General features: G+C 43.9%; 1 protein-coding gene across 3 annotated transcripts in view; it reads left to right on the forward strand.

Moving 5' to 3' along the window:
• LOC121003535 (gastrula zinc finger protein XlCGF26.1-like) overlaps positions 1 to 14,826 on the forward strand; it is a 1,829,815-nt gene that overhangs the window by 440,737 nt on the left and 1,374,252 nt on the right. The gene's annotated exons all lie outside the window — the stretch shown is intronic.

Raw genomic sequence — 14,826 nt, forward strand, 5'->3', positions numbered from 1 at the left:
ACACTCTTGGCATTCTCTCGATGAGCTTCAAGATGTACAGTAGTCACCTGAAATGGTCTTCCAACAGTCTTGAAGGAGTTCCCAGAGATGTTTAGCACTTGTTGGCCCTTTTGCCTTCACTCTGCGACCCAGCTCACCCCAAACCATCTCGATTGGGTTCAGGTCCGGTGACTGTGGAGGTCAGGTCATCTGGCGCAGCACCCCATCACTCTCCTTCATGGTCAAATAGCCCTTACTTTCAAAGTTTTCCCAATTTTTCGGCTGACTGACTGACCTTCATTTCTTTTATAATTCTTTATTTTCATATTTATCAACGTACAGTAAATATATCATAACAGATACATCACAGAGATATTGCATAGGTACATGGTGCCGGCAATACAGTACAATAGTTGGAATAGTACCTGCGGAAAAGAAGACATACTAGGCATTATGTCTATAATAGTGTCCAAGTCCTTCTTACTATGCCTCTTGAGATGTACAAACTCTAAAACATTCTGAATGGGCGGTTGATACATTGTGCATCATATGTCAGCTAACAGAAAGTAGAGAGAAAGTTGTTGCCCGAACGTTGAACGAGGGTTTGGGTAGGAGGGGGAGAGGGGGGGGGGGGAGGGAAAAGGTACCAGCTTCTCAGACGCACATATTACTTATCCTTTATCTATTTATCATCAGTGCATCATTTCCTTGATACATCCTTCATCTATACAACATTGTTAAAAGAGCAACATTTCTCAACATTCCTCAATGCAAAGGGTCTTTTGGGGAGGTCGTTTGGTCACAGTGGCTAAAACGCAGCCTGTCTTGATGACTGGAAGTCTCGCCATGGGCTCCAAATCTTAAGGAACTTATCTCTAGTTCTATTGTTATAGCTAGAAATCTCCTCAAATTTGCAAATTTGATCAACTTTCTGGGTCAATTCCTGATGAGTAGGTGGGTCTCTGCTAAGCCAATGAACTGGGACTAACGCTTTGCTGCTGCGATTAAATGTGTGGCTAGGTTAAGTTTAGATGGTCTGTATGAGGTTGATGCTCTCGCTAACACTATGTGTTCTATCTTCAATGTTAAAGATGTTGTGCAGACTTTGTTTGTTCTATGTGGGACCAGTAGGTGGCGATCGCTGGGCATGTATACCATATGTGAGAAAGCGAACCCTCACCAGTCTCACACCTCCAACAGGTGTTTGTTTGGGAAAGATTATGTTTAAAAAGAAACTCCGGTGTCCTGTACCATCTGGTCAATATCTTGTAGTGGTTTTCTTGTAGCCTAACACATTGGGAGAAACCTTGTGATGTGGCTAGAATGTTTTTTGCTTCAATGTCTGAGAGTGTGATATTTAATTCTTTCTCCCACTCAGCCAGAAAAGCTGGTTTTATAGCTGACTGCGGGGAGCTAATTTGAGCGTATAAGTTTCCCACTTTTCTCGATGAAGCTTGATTTGCTTTCAGGAGAATTTCAAATGAGGTGAGTTGCCTATTAATCGAGAAAGCAGCAAGGAATCTCTCCATTACCTTACCTTACCTTAATGTGCACAGTGGAGGGTGTTTATATGTGGGGTATTAAGCATCCTTAGTAGTTCTGTCTGCGACGGGGCTTTGTTTAGTGTTAAGAGATCAGTTAGAGAATGATCTTTTAGTTTATCCCAGAGATCTAAGTATGTAGAATCTATATTTGTGACAATATTTGCAACTAAGTTCGCGGGCATAAGAGGTGATGGAGTGGGTGCTAGACTCTGTCTCATCGTTGACCAGACTTTACATGTGCCTTTTAGTAATGGGTTATAGTTCACATCTCGTAGGATTTTGTCAGTTGGCCACCAGAGGATTTTTGTTAACGGTGTCGTTATCGAGGTTTGGACTAAAGGGATGATGTTGATTTGTTTGTTGGGTTTCACTAGTTCCAGCCAATTATTTATATGTATCGCCTTATAGTAAGCCGTTATGTCTGGCATACCTATACGCCATGCTTCTTTCCTTCTGGTCAGGAGTGAGTAAGCTAGACGCGGTCTCCGTCCTTTCCATAGAAATTTTGAAAACCAAGTCCTGAGGGATGCGAAGAACGTTATCGGTAAGTCTATCGGAATCATCGAGAGTTTATATATTATTTTTGGCATTATGTAAGTTTTGAGGAGATTTTTTCTTCCTAACCAGGATATATATGGGAAATCATATTCTTGTAGTCGTTTTTTGACCTCTTGTAAGAGAGGGACGTAATTTAAAGCGTATAATTCAGTGAGTTTACCTGGAAGATGAATGCCCAGATACTTCAAGGAGGTAAAGGCTCCTGAGAATGATGATTGTCCCACTATTTCGTGAAATTTGTTCGGAGGGAAGGTGATATTTAGTATTTCAGATTTCGAAACGTTTACCTTAAAGGATGAGATTGCACCAAATTCTTCAAATAGTGTCATCAAGATTCGTAGGTCTGAGGTGGGGTCAGACATTAAAAACAAAAGATCCTCAGCAAAAGCAACACACTTAAGTCTAAATGATCCAAGTTGAAAGCCTTTATAACTTGGGTTTTGCCTAATACTGTGTATTAGTGTTTCTAAGACTGAGATAAAGAGAGATGGGGAAAGTGGACACCCTTGACTTGTACCATTCGTAATTTGGAATGGGGTCGACAGGGTGCCATTCACTTTTATGCGGGCTGAGGGTTTATCGTATAGCGTGAGTATGGCAGATATTAGATTCTGCGGAAAGTTGAACTTACGCAGAGTGGCCTCCATGAACATCCAATCCACCCTATCGAATGCTTTTTCAGCGTCGATCCCTAAAAGCGTCAGTGGACGTTTATGTTGGTGTGCTGCGTGTATTACATGCAAAAGTCTGCGGGAATTGTCACGCCCTTCCATTCCCTTGACGAAGCCTGCTTGTTCTGTCCCTATAAGATGTGTGAGTAAGGGGCTAATACATGTGGCTATTAATTTAGCCCATATCTTCAGATCCAAATTTAAAAGTGAGATGAGGCGATAATTTTCACATGCTTGAGGGTCCTTTCCCTCTTTATGAATTAACGTTATGTGTGCTTCTTGGGCTTGTGGGTATAAAGAACCTCCTGACATTAAGTTGTTACATAATGTTGTGAGACGGGGAGTTAGAACATCACTAAATTTTTTTGTAATACAAGAGGGGGAGACCGTCAGGTCCTGGGCTTTTTCCCGGGGGGAAGCTAATCAGGATTTCGCGTATCTCTTCTACAGTGACTGGAGTTAGTAGTTTGGAGGCTTCTTCTGCTGATTATTGTGGGAAGGTTTAGGGAAGAAAGAAAACTTTGTATCCGTTCTGCTTGGAGTGTGTCATGGTTGGCTCTAAGGTTATATAGGCCTGTGTAATAAGCATGGAAGGCTTTTGCTATGTCAGGCGTTTGAGTATAGATTGTTCCTTGCTTGGACTTGATTCTGTGGATATATGCCTTGTCTCTGGATTTCTTTATCAGGGTTGACATGAGCCTCCCTCCTTTGTCTCCATGTGCATATAGTTTGTCTAAAATAAAGTTGTTGTTTTGCATAGCGTAAATCTAGTATGTGTTTCAGTTGTCGCCTAAGGTTTTTTAGTTTATTTAGCTTGTCAGGAGAGTTGCTAGATTTCAGCTCTTTTTCAACCTTGTTTATGTTCGCTAGTAATGCGTCAATAGTTTTCTGTTTGTCCCTTTTATCCTTAGAGCCTAATGCCACTAGAACACCTCTGATGTAGGCCTTGTGAGATTCCCATAGAAGGGTCGGTTTGGTCTGCGGTGTGTCATTGTTTTCAAAAAATCAGAGTAAATGTTCTCTGATGCAAGTTTGATTTTCATTTGTATCCAGTAATGTTTCGTTCAGCTTCCATATCCATTCTCCACGGGGGAGCTGAGCGAGGTGGCATTGTACCGAACATGGAGCGTGATCTGAAATTGTGATGTTTCCTATCTGGCTGAAGCAGATACTATTATGTAATCGATTCTGTGGAATGAATTATGAGGAGCGGAGTGGAAGGTGTAGTCTCGCACTGAAGGATTGTTTAGTCTCCAAACATCTACTAACCTTAAGTCATGTAGTTTATTTCGCAACTTCTCAGTTTCTTTCGCAGAAATTTTGGATACTCCCTCTGATGAATCCTCTAGGGCAGGGGTGTCAAACTCAAATTCGTCGGGGGCCGCATCAGCAGTTTGGTCCCCCTCAAAGGGCCGGTCCCGGCCTGACCTGCAAGCGCTGACTGGGGTCACATAGCATTATACTGATTTATGATGCTATGTAACCCTTACAGTTCTGGAACGTGTTGGATAACACTGACATAATGCTGTCAGTGTTATCCAACACATTCCAGAACTGTAAGGGTTACCGTATTTTTCGCCCTATAAGACGCACCGGCCCATAAGACGCACCTAGGTTTTTGAGGAGGAAAATAAGAAAAAAAAAATTTGAACCAAAAGGTGTGCTTTTGGTGGGTTTTGAACTAATTGTGGTCTGTGGGTGGCACTGTTATGGGGGATCTGTGGATGGCACTGTTATGGGGGATCTGTGGATGGCACTGTTATGGGGGATCTGTGGATGGCACTGTTATGGGGGATCTGTGGGTGACACTTATGGGGGATCTGTGGGTGACACTTATGGGGGATCTGTGGGTGACACTTATGGGGGATCTGTGGATGGCACTGTTATGGGGGATCTGTGGGTGACGCACTGTTATGGGGGATCTGTGGGTGACACTTATGGGAGATCTGTGGGTGACACTTATGGGGGATCTGTGGGTGACACTTATGGGGGATCTGTGGGTGACACTTATGGGGGATCTGTGAGTGACACTTATGGGGGATCTGTGGGTGACACTTATGGGGGATCTGTGGGTGACGCACTGTTATGGGGGATCTGTGGGTGACACTTATGGGGGATCTGTGGGTGACACTTATGGGGGATCTGTGGTGACACTTATGGGGGATCTGTGGTGACACTTATGGGGGATCTGTGGTGACACTTATGGGGGATCTGTGGTGACACTTATGGGGGATCTGTGGTGACACTTATGGGGGATCTGTGGTGACACTTATGGGGGATCTGTGGTGACACTTATGGGGGATCTGTGGGTGACACTTATGGGGGATCTGAGGGTGACACTTATGGGGGATCTGAGGGTGACACTTATGGGGGATCTGTGGGTGACACTTATGGGGGATCTGTGGGTGACACTTATGGGGGATCTGTGTATGACAGTTATGGGGGGGATCTGTGGATGACACATATATAGCATCTTATGCTATGTGTCATCCACAGATCCCCTCCATAAGTGTCCCTGTAGTGTGAATGACCCCCAATACACGGGCTAGGGGCCGGCATCTGCTTTTATAATGACAGCGGGGCCCGTGCAGTGACTATTCTACTACACGGGCCCCGAACACTGTATAATCCTATGTCTAATAGTTAATTGTAATTGTATGTAATCGCATAAGGAGCGCTGTGTATTACGGTACTTACAACTACAAGCGCTCGCCGCTCTGTAGGTAGCAAAGAGGAGGCAGGAGGCAGGCCAGGAGGACAGGCGCTGGCAGCGTGAGTCATACGTCACACGCCTGCTTCATTCATAAAGTGGGCGGCGCAGGCGCGTGACGTATGACTCACACTGCCAGCGCCCGTCCTCCCAGCCTCTCGGCGAGCGCTTGTAGTTGTAAGTACCGGTAATACACAGCGCTCCTTATGCGATACACCTGATACAGGAGCCGGGAGGAGCGGGGGCCGCCTGCGGCTACGCGGGCCACATGACGAGGTCTGGCGGGCCGGATTCGGCCCGCGGGCCTTGTGTTTGACACCCGTGCTCTAGGGGATAAAGTGTCATATTTAAATCAGTTCCTACAATTATTGTACCTTCTGCAAACAACTGCAGAGTGTCCATGGCTTTACATAGCCACACCACTTGGCCTGTGTTGGGGACATACAGGTTCGCAAACATAAATTTTTGTGTGCCAATTTCCCCCTTTAAGAATAATAGCCTACCATCTGTATCCACATATGACTTGGCAAGTACAAAGGGTATTGAATGATGAATCGCTATTAAGACTCCTCGTGATGCTGAGGAGGCGCTAGGGCTATGGTACCATTGTGTAAATGGCGAGCGAGGCAATTTTGGGATGCGATTGGTTTTAAAATGTGTCTCCTGTAGGAATACTATATGTGCTTTGAGCTTCTTCATAAGGAGCAAGACATGGCTTTGTTTGTTAGGTCAGTTAAGACCCTTTGCATTGAGTGTTGCAATCCATCTGTGACTGCTGGTTTGGATGCGAGGAGGGCGGGGAGGGAGGAAAAGGTAAAAGACGGGAAAGGGTGGGATGTATAAGGAGTTATCAAGGAAAGTAGAGTGGTAGAATGGGCACTGAGTGAAGAGAGGGGTATTTGAGGAGAGTGAAATCTGCGGCTAAGCTGCAGAAAGAGGATATCAGAGTCGATATTCCTCTAGATTTATGGGGGATGTATTAAGGAACAAGGACAGTGCCTGTCCTGACCTGCAGTGTGCAAGCTTTAATATTTAGGAGGGGTAAAGTAAGCCCTCCTTAGGGGTAAAAGAAAGAAGGTTCTTAATGAACTGACCCTAGTGACATATTGGACAGAGTTTCAGATAACGCTGTTCAGCATATAACTAGTAGGGTGGAGCAAGGATGAGTAGTCAACGTAAAATTAAAGTGAAGGGTAACTCTAATATTTAGTGTTTGTCGAATATATAGTTAATGCTCAATTATGTAGGTATTCTTATATCATTAATATACTCCTGTTACTAACCACCGTTTCTTGCTCACATGTGGTAATTCCTGAATTGAGGAAGAGGTGGTATGGGTAAAAGAGCGGGTATGGGGGAGGGAGGGAGGGGGGGTCTATAAACAATAATGATGTTCCATACCCTAAGTAAACATTCTACTACATCTTGATGTGAGACATTTGAATCCTAAAACATTTTAGAGCAAAGACATTTTGAGCAGTAAATATCTCGACCTTAGCAAAAAATGTTATAACCAATAATTGACTGTGGGTGACATCTAGTATGTTGACCCGTAAAGTTAGAGGGGGAAAGCGAATCTCAATATAGAACAATGACCAATATTGCTCACACAGCATTGAGAGACTCTAAAGGAGGAGGGAAGGGGGGGGGAGACTACAGACAATGTTTTATACCATGAGTAATCATTTCTATTGTAACATGTTATAAATCATTTGCAATGTACTGTATTTGTGATGGAAGACATTTTAAGCCAGAAATATCTTAACCTCAGTAGTACTGCTATAATCAATGGATAGCTTTTGATGACACCTGGTATATGCCTAGCAAAGTTAGAGGGGAGGGGAGGGGGGGGGGCTTCTGTTAGAAGTGAGGTAAGGGAAAATGGAATAAAAATTAAATGAAAAATATATATCTATTAAAAGGTAATAAATATAATAAGTATAAATATACATATATAAGAAATAAAAGAAAAAAATAGGGGGGGATCTATACTCAATAATGATCATAAAAGGATTAACCATTTCCTTAAGCTGTAATGTAAGACCTTTTAGTGGCATTTGTCGGCAGTATACTACTTCTCTGATGGTTCGCAATCACTTTGAACAGCCATAGGAGAGGTGTAGACGGGACCAGTAAAAAATGGAGGGGGGGGGGGGGGTTCTATTCACAGTGACATTAAAAGCATTGGTCCTGAATATATTCCCCAAGAGTGTAAGGGGCAACTCAGAAAGGGGAGAGGGAATGGGGGGGGGGGGGGGGAGGTAAGGAAGGAAAGGATTAATATTCAGGGCATATATGATACCTCAAAAAACATAAGTCTAATACTATGGATGAAAGTAACCATACTCCAACAGTATGGTAAGTATAACTGAGATCGAACCCTTTGGCTCTACCTGAACTATTGATCCCTACACCAGATAAACAATATGCCTGAGAGAGAAAAGAATAAGGTAGTGACAAAAAAAAAAGAAAAACAGTGCAACTGTATACCAATGAGGACTATCTGGTGTGAACTAACACTCATGGACATAGCAATGTCAGAGTGCTAAACGATACCTAATGGTGGTTTAAGTCCCATTCAGGCAGGATCATCAATTTTTTTCATGGATTCTTCTCTGGCCGAGGAAGTCTGTTCCTGGATGCCTGCTGCCAAGGAGCTTGTGTCGGGAGCGTTGGTAAGGTGGCTGGTGCTGAAATCGGCAGCCATGATGGAATAACAATCGGATCTAAGTCCAGTTGGCGCCAAGACTTTTGTAGATCTTCTGGTGTGTGGATTCGAATCCTGCGGCCATTATAGCTCACCATTAAGCCAAAAGGATAGAGCCAGGAGTATACTATATTCTTCTGTCTGAGCTTTTCCAGAAGCGGTCTTAGGAGCCTCCTCTTTGCTAACATGGAGGGAGCAACATCCTGGTAGAAAGCCAGCTCCACATCAGCATATCGAATGGGAGCCTTCTCTCTTGCTGCTCTCAGGATCTTATCGGTGTCTGTGTAAGACAGAATACCACAGATGACATCCCTCGGCGGGTCTGTTGGAGAGGGTAATGGTTTGAGAGATCTGTGGATCCTTTCTATGGTCACGGCCCTTGCTGCTGTTTCCCCTAGCAGATCGCAGAAGATTTCATTTGCCACTTTTCTCAGCGATTCCACCGCCCAGGACTCAGGTAAGCCTTTTATTCTGATATTCCGCCTTCTGTCCCTGTTCTCCTGGTCCTCTATGAGCGTTAACGCTCTGTTTAGGTGAACTACGTGATCCATAGCTTGTGATTCCAAGGCCGCTGAGTGCGCCTTTATGTCTGCGCACGTGTTCTCCAGGGCCTCTACTCGCGCTCCAATGTGTTTAATGTCCGATTTAATCTCAGATAACTCTGATAGGATTGGACGGAGTGCTTGAGTAATTGTTGACCTGAAGAAGTCTTTGGACGAGGCAGTGAGCTCTAGGTCTCTATGCTCTTCGTTGCTGCCACTGAGCTGAGTTTCCTCCTCCTCGCTCTCCACCGCCGCTGCTTCTTCAGCCGCCATTTTTGGTGAGCGGGGCTGTGAACTCTGAGCCCTGCTATGCAGGAATCTGTGGATGTCTGATGAATTTTTTCGGGTTCAGGTGTGTACCCGCTGCTTCTGTTCTCTTATCTCTGCCGTATTTGACCATTTTAGAATCTCTGGAGGGTCAGTTCGTTAGCTTACAGGGACTGCTGTGCAGGAGCTCTCTACTCACACGTCTTTCTCCATGTGCGGTCAGGCCTGCCCCCTCTATGCTCTTCGACCTTAATTTCTTAAAGTAATGATGGCCACTCGTTTTTCTTTACTTAGCTGCTTTTTTCTTGCCATAATACAAATTCTAACAATCTATTTAGTAGGACTATCAGCTGTGTATATATACTTTTGGTCTGTACTGTATATACAGTACAGACCAAAAGTTTGGACACACTTTCTCATTCAAAGAGCTTTCTTTATTTTCATGACTATGAAAATTGTAGATTCACACTGAAGGCATCAAAACTATGAATTAACACATGTGGAATTATATACATAACAAACAAGTGTGAAACAACTGAAAATATGTCATATTCTAGGTTCTTCAAAGTAGCCACCTTTTGCTTTGATTACTGCTTTACACACTCTTGGCATTCTCTTGATGAGCTTCAAGAGGTAGTCCCCTGAAATGGTTTTCACTTCACAGGTGTGCCCTGTCAGGTTTAATAAGTGGGATTTCTTGCCTTATAAATGGGGTTGGGACCATCAGTTGCGTTGAGGAGAAGTCAGGTGGATACACAGCTGATAGTCCTACTGAATAGACTGTTAGAATTTGTATTATGGCAAGAAAATAGCAGCTAAGTAAAGAAAAATGAGTGGCCATCATTACTTTAAGAAATGAAGGTCAGTCAGTCAGCCGGAAAATTGGGAAAACGTTGAAAGTAAGGGCTATTTGACCATGAAGGAGAGTGATGGGGTGCTGCGCCAGATGACCTGGCCTCCACAGTCACCGGACCTGAACCCAATCGAGATGGTTTGGGGTGAGCTGGACCGCAGAGTGAAGGCAAAAGGGCCAACAAGTGCTAAGCATCTCTGGGAACTCCTTCAAGACTGTTGGAAGACCATTTCAGGGGACTACCTCTTGAAGCTCATCAAGAGAATGCCAAGAGTGTGCAAAGCAGTAATCAAAGCAAAAGGTGGCTACTTTGAAGAACCTAGAATATGACATATTTTCAGTTGTTTCACACTTGTTTGTTATGTATATAATTCCACATGTGTTAATTCACAGTTTTGATGCCTTCATAGTCATGAAAATAATGAAAACTCTTTGAATGAGAAGGTGTGTCCAAACTTTTGGTCTGTACTGTATATGTGTGTGTATATGTGTATGTATATGTATATATACAGTGGGGGAAATAATTATTTGACCCCTCACTGATTTTGTAAGTTTGTCCAATGACAAAGAAATGAAAAGTCTCAGAACAGTATCATTTCAATGGTAGGTTTATTGTAACAGTGGCAGATAGCACATCAAAAGGAAAATCGAAAAAATAACTTTAAATAAAAGATAGCAACTGATTTGCATTTCATTGAGTGAAATAAGTATTTGAACCCCTACCAACCATTAAGAGTTCTGGCTCCCACAGAGTGGTTAGACACTTCTACTCAATTAGTCACCCTCATTAAGGACACCTGTCTTAACTAGTCACCTGTATAAAAGACACCTGTCCACAGAATCAATCAATCAAGCAGACTCCAAACTCTCCAACATGGGAAAGACCAAAGAGCTGTCCAAGGATGTCAGAGACAAAATTGTAGACCTGCACAAGGCTGGAATGGGCTACAAAACCATTAGCAAGAAGCTGGGAGAGAAGGTGACAACTGTTGGTGCGATTGTTCGAAAATGGAAGGAGCACAAAATGACCATCAATCGACCTCGCTCTCGGGCTCCACGCAAGATCTCACCTCGTGGGGTGTCAATGGTTCTGAGAAAGGTGAAAAAGCATCCTAGAACTACACGGGAGGAGTTAGTTAATGACCTCAAATTAGCAGGGACCACAGTCACCAAGAAAACCATTGGAAACACATTACACCGCAATGGATTAAAATCCTGCAGGGCTCGCAAGGTCCCCCTGCTCAGGAAGGCACATGTGCAGGCCCGTCTGAAGTTTGCCAATGAACACCTGAATGATTCAGAGAGTGACTGGGAGAAGGTGCTGTGGTCTGATGAGACCAAAATAGAGCTCTTTGGCATTAACTCAACTCGCTGTGTTTGGAGGAAGAAAAATGCTGCCTATGACCCCCAAAACACCGTCAAGCATGGGGGTGGAAACATTTTGCTTTGGGGGTGTTTTTCTGCTAAGGGCACAGGACAACTTATTCGCATAAACGGGAAAATGGACGGAGCCATGTATCGTGAAATCCTGAGCGACAACCTCCTTCCCTCTGCCAGGAAACTGAAAATGGGTCGTGGATGGGTGTTCCAGCACGACAATGACCCAAAACATACAGCAAAGGCAACAAAGGAGTGGCTCAAGAAGAAGCACATTAAGGTCATGGAGTGGCCTAGTCAGTCTCCGGACCTTAATCCAATCGAAAACCTATGGAGGGAGCTCAAGCTCAGAGTTGCACAGAGACAGCCTCGAAACCTTAGGGATTTAGAGATGATCTGCAAAGAGGAGTGGACCAACATTCCTCCTAAAATGTGCGCAAACTTGGTCATCAATTACAAGAAACGTTTGACCTCTGTGCTTGCAAACAAGGGTTTTTCCACCAAGTATTAAGTCTTTTTTTGTTAGAGGGTTCAAATACTTATTTCACTCAATGAAATGCAAATCAGTTGCTATCTTTTATTTAAAGTTATTTTTTCGATTTTCCTTTTGATGTGCTATCTGCCACTGTTACAATAAACCTACCATTGAAATGATACTGTTCTGAGACTTTTCATTTCTTTGTCATTGGACAAACTTACAAAATCAGTGAGGGGTCAAATAATTATTTCCCCCACTGTATATATTTATATATTATCCAAAGAATGAGGCAGCACTCTTGGATCCTTTATTCCCCTCTGTGCAACGTTTCAACCGTCTCAATGCGGTCTTTCTCAAGCATATCACATGGTGTCATACACGGGTATATATACCCACAATACATAGCAAACAATAAGAGTGACAATTATTCAATACTGAGTGTAATAACGTAAAAAATGCATTATATAGTATATCAAAACTGACGTGATTTGTATGACCTGATCATTTACATAACATAATATTCTACACAGTACAATACAGTGTACATGCACGTATTGATCATAGTAACAACATAACTGTGAGTTAATTGACCATAATCAAGTTCATCAACATAATGTCATATCACCTGAGTGCATAAAAAAAGTGAATAATTCAGTGAGATTAAAACAACTCACACTGCGGCGCATGGACAGGAGCGCCAAAGTCCGCGTCCTCACCGCTGAACCACGCATGCCCAGAGTCCTCGTCACGTCACAAGAGCAACACCCTCTGAGAGGAGCCAAGCGTCGTCACCATGGAGACGTGTAAACACATGACCAGCGCGATCGTCACGTGACCCCTCAGGAGGATATGCCGGGTGGAACCCCGCCCACTAAGCCGGACGTGCGTCGCCAGGCAACAATACACACATTGCTGTCACGGCTACCGCAAGTCCAGCACCGCGCACAGAGGCCCGCCCCAAACAAAGGACAGACTCTGACAATTGGCAACAAGGATCAGCAGGGGGAGGGGAAAGAAATACTGACAACGGGAGAGAGACACAGCGGGCACAGCAACATAGGAGTAAATAAATGGGTAGAAGGAAACCAATAAGCTCCCCACGGGGTCACTGTATATATAATTTAAAGATAGGAGTGAACGTGGTTTATTAGAGTATGTCAGCACTAAGCGATCAGCACCAGGTCCTACATCATGGACACTGGTGATTTTTGGGATAAAATCTCTGACATTGTGCTGCCAGATGGTTGTCTCCTCGCATCTTTTGATGTCACGAGCCTGTACACCTCCATTGACCACGATAGGGGGGTGGCTGCAGTCCGGAGACAACTATCTGGCAGCAACTATTCTCAAAACCAAATCCAAAAGGTGGATAATAAAATCTTGACAAGGTAGAGAAGTAATTATTTTCTGTTTATGGATAGCTTTTATCTTCAGCTACGAGGGACCGCCATGGGGTCTAATGTGGCACCCACTTATGCCAATGTCTTCATGGCGGCCCTCGAGGAGGACCTTGTCTATGTGTCCCACCACTTCAGCAAAGTTCTGGGGTGGTGGCGATACATGGATCAGCAGGGGGAGGGGAAAGAAATACTGACAACGGGAGAGAGACACAGCAGGCACAGCAACATAGGAGTAAATAAATGGGTAGAAGGAAACCAATAAGCTCCCCACCGGGTCACTGTATATATAATTTAAAGATAGGAGTGAACGTGGTTTATTAGAGTATGTCAGCACTAAGAAAAACACCTTCATGATCTGTGCCATACTAATATTATAAGACAACAGGACGGGGGCCAAAGGGTCACGCCGCTCTCACGGCAGAGACCCCAGGTCCATTGAGGGTGTGGGACCAGAGACACGTCCATGCCACAGGACCCAAACCCAGCAGCCAACCTCTAAGTCTGTTAATTAAAAAAGAGAAAAACCACCACTCCAAACAAACAGTATAGCTACAGTTGACCCACATATTTTATAGCATAGACAATTTACATGCGCCCCAAGGTTCTCCCCCATCAGCATAATCCCAACACAGAGACGCAGAAAAGGAGGCACACCGTCCATAGACACCGCCAGTGGAGCACCACTAATCTAGAGAAAGAAAAAAGATTGTATAAGCAATAAAACAGTAAAAACTGTACATCTATATGAAACAGATAAGTTACATAATTGATGACACCAATGAAAAATTCACATACAACAGGGCATAACAGGGAGAGGAACAAGAGAGAATAGTGAGTAGCCACATCCTATACTACACTCCACTTGAAATCAACATTGAGACCATAAGGTCTCAGTGTGTTGAGACGATGGATCCATCTCAGCTCCCGTTGTTTGAGAGCCAATGTCCTGTCTCCTCCCCTTCTAGACAGTCCACTAACATAAATTTTAAATCCTTCTCCTTATGGTTGGCCTCAACAAAGTGTTTAGGAACGGGCAGGTCTTTTCTTTTTTGTCTAAAAGAGAACCGGTGATTATTTAAACGAGCCTTCATGTCACAAGTGGTAGGAGGCCACAAGGACAGGAGAGCACGTAAATCACAAAGGAGCTGTTACATGTCAAGAAATGACCAATCTCATATTGGGTCCCCGTGACTGAATGAGTGAACCTATCCCCCTTGGTCATGTAAGCGCAATTAACGCAACCAAGGCAGGGATAGGAACCCCTCCTTCGAGAGCCAATATGAGACTGTACTAAGGTCCTAGCAGGAAGATCAGCCCGGACTAACTTATCCCGAAAATTGGCAGAACGGAAAGCAAAGGTGGCACAGTCAGAGCCGTGATATCGTAAAAATTACTCTTAAGTATTGACCAATGTTTACGGACAATACGGGCAATTTGGACACTTTGTTCCGAAAACGTGGATATAAAAGGTATCCTCTCCACTTTGTTGTGTTTATCATCTAGTGGTACCTGTTGTGGATTTTTCACCCTGGTAAGGTGTTTATCAATCACCCGAGCAGGATAGCCACGTTCCCTAAACTTATGTACCATCTGTGTAAGGCGAGTCGGGAGTAGATCAGGATCCTGTACCACCCTTTTAACCCTGAGTAGTTGATTGTATGGTACAGAATTGATGATAGACCTCGGATGACAGCTGCTATAATGCAGCAACGTATTACAATCAGTGGGCTTGGTATAAAT

This window comes from Bufo bufo, chromosome 6 (assembly GCF_905171765.1).
Source record: "Bufo bufo chromosome 6, aBufBuf1.1, whole genome shotgun sequence".
NCBI lineage: Eukaryota > Metazoa > Chordata > Amphibia > Anura > Bufonidae > Bufo > Bufo bufo.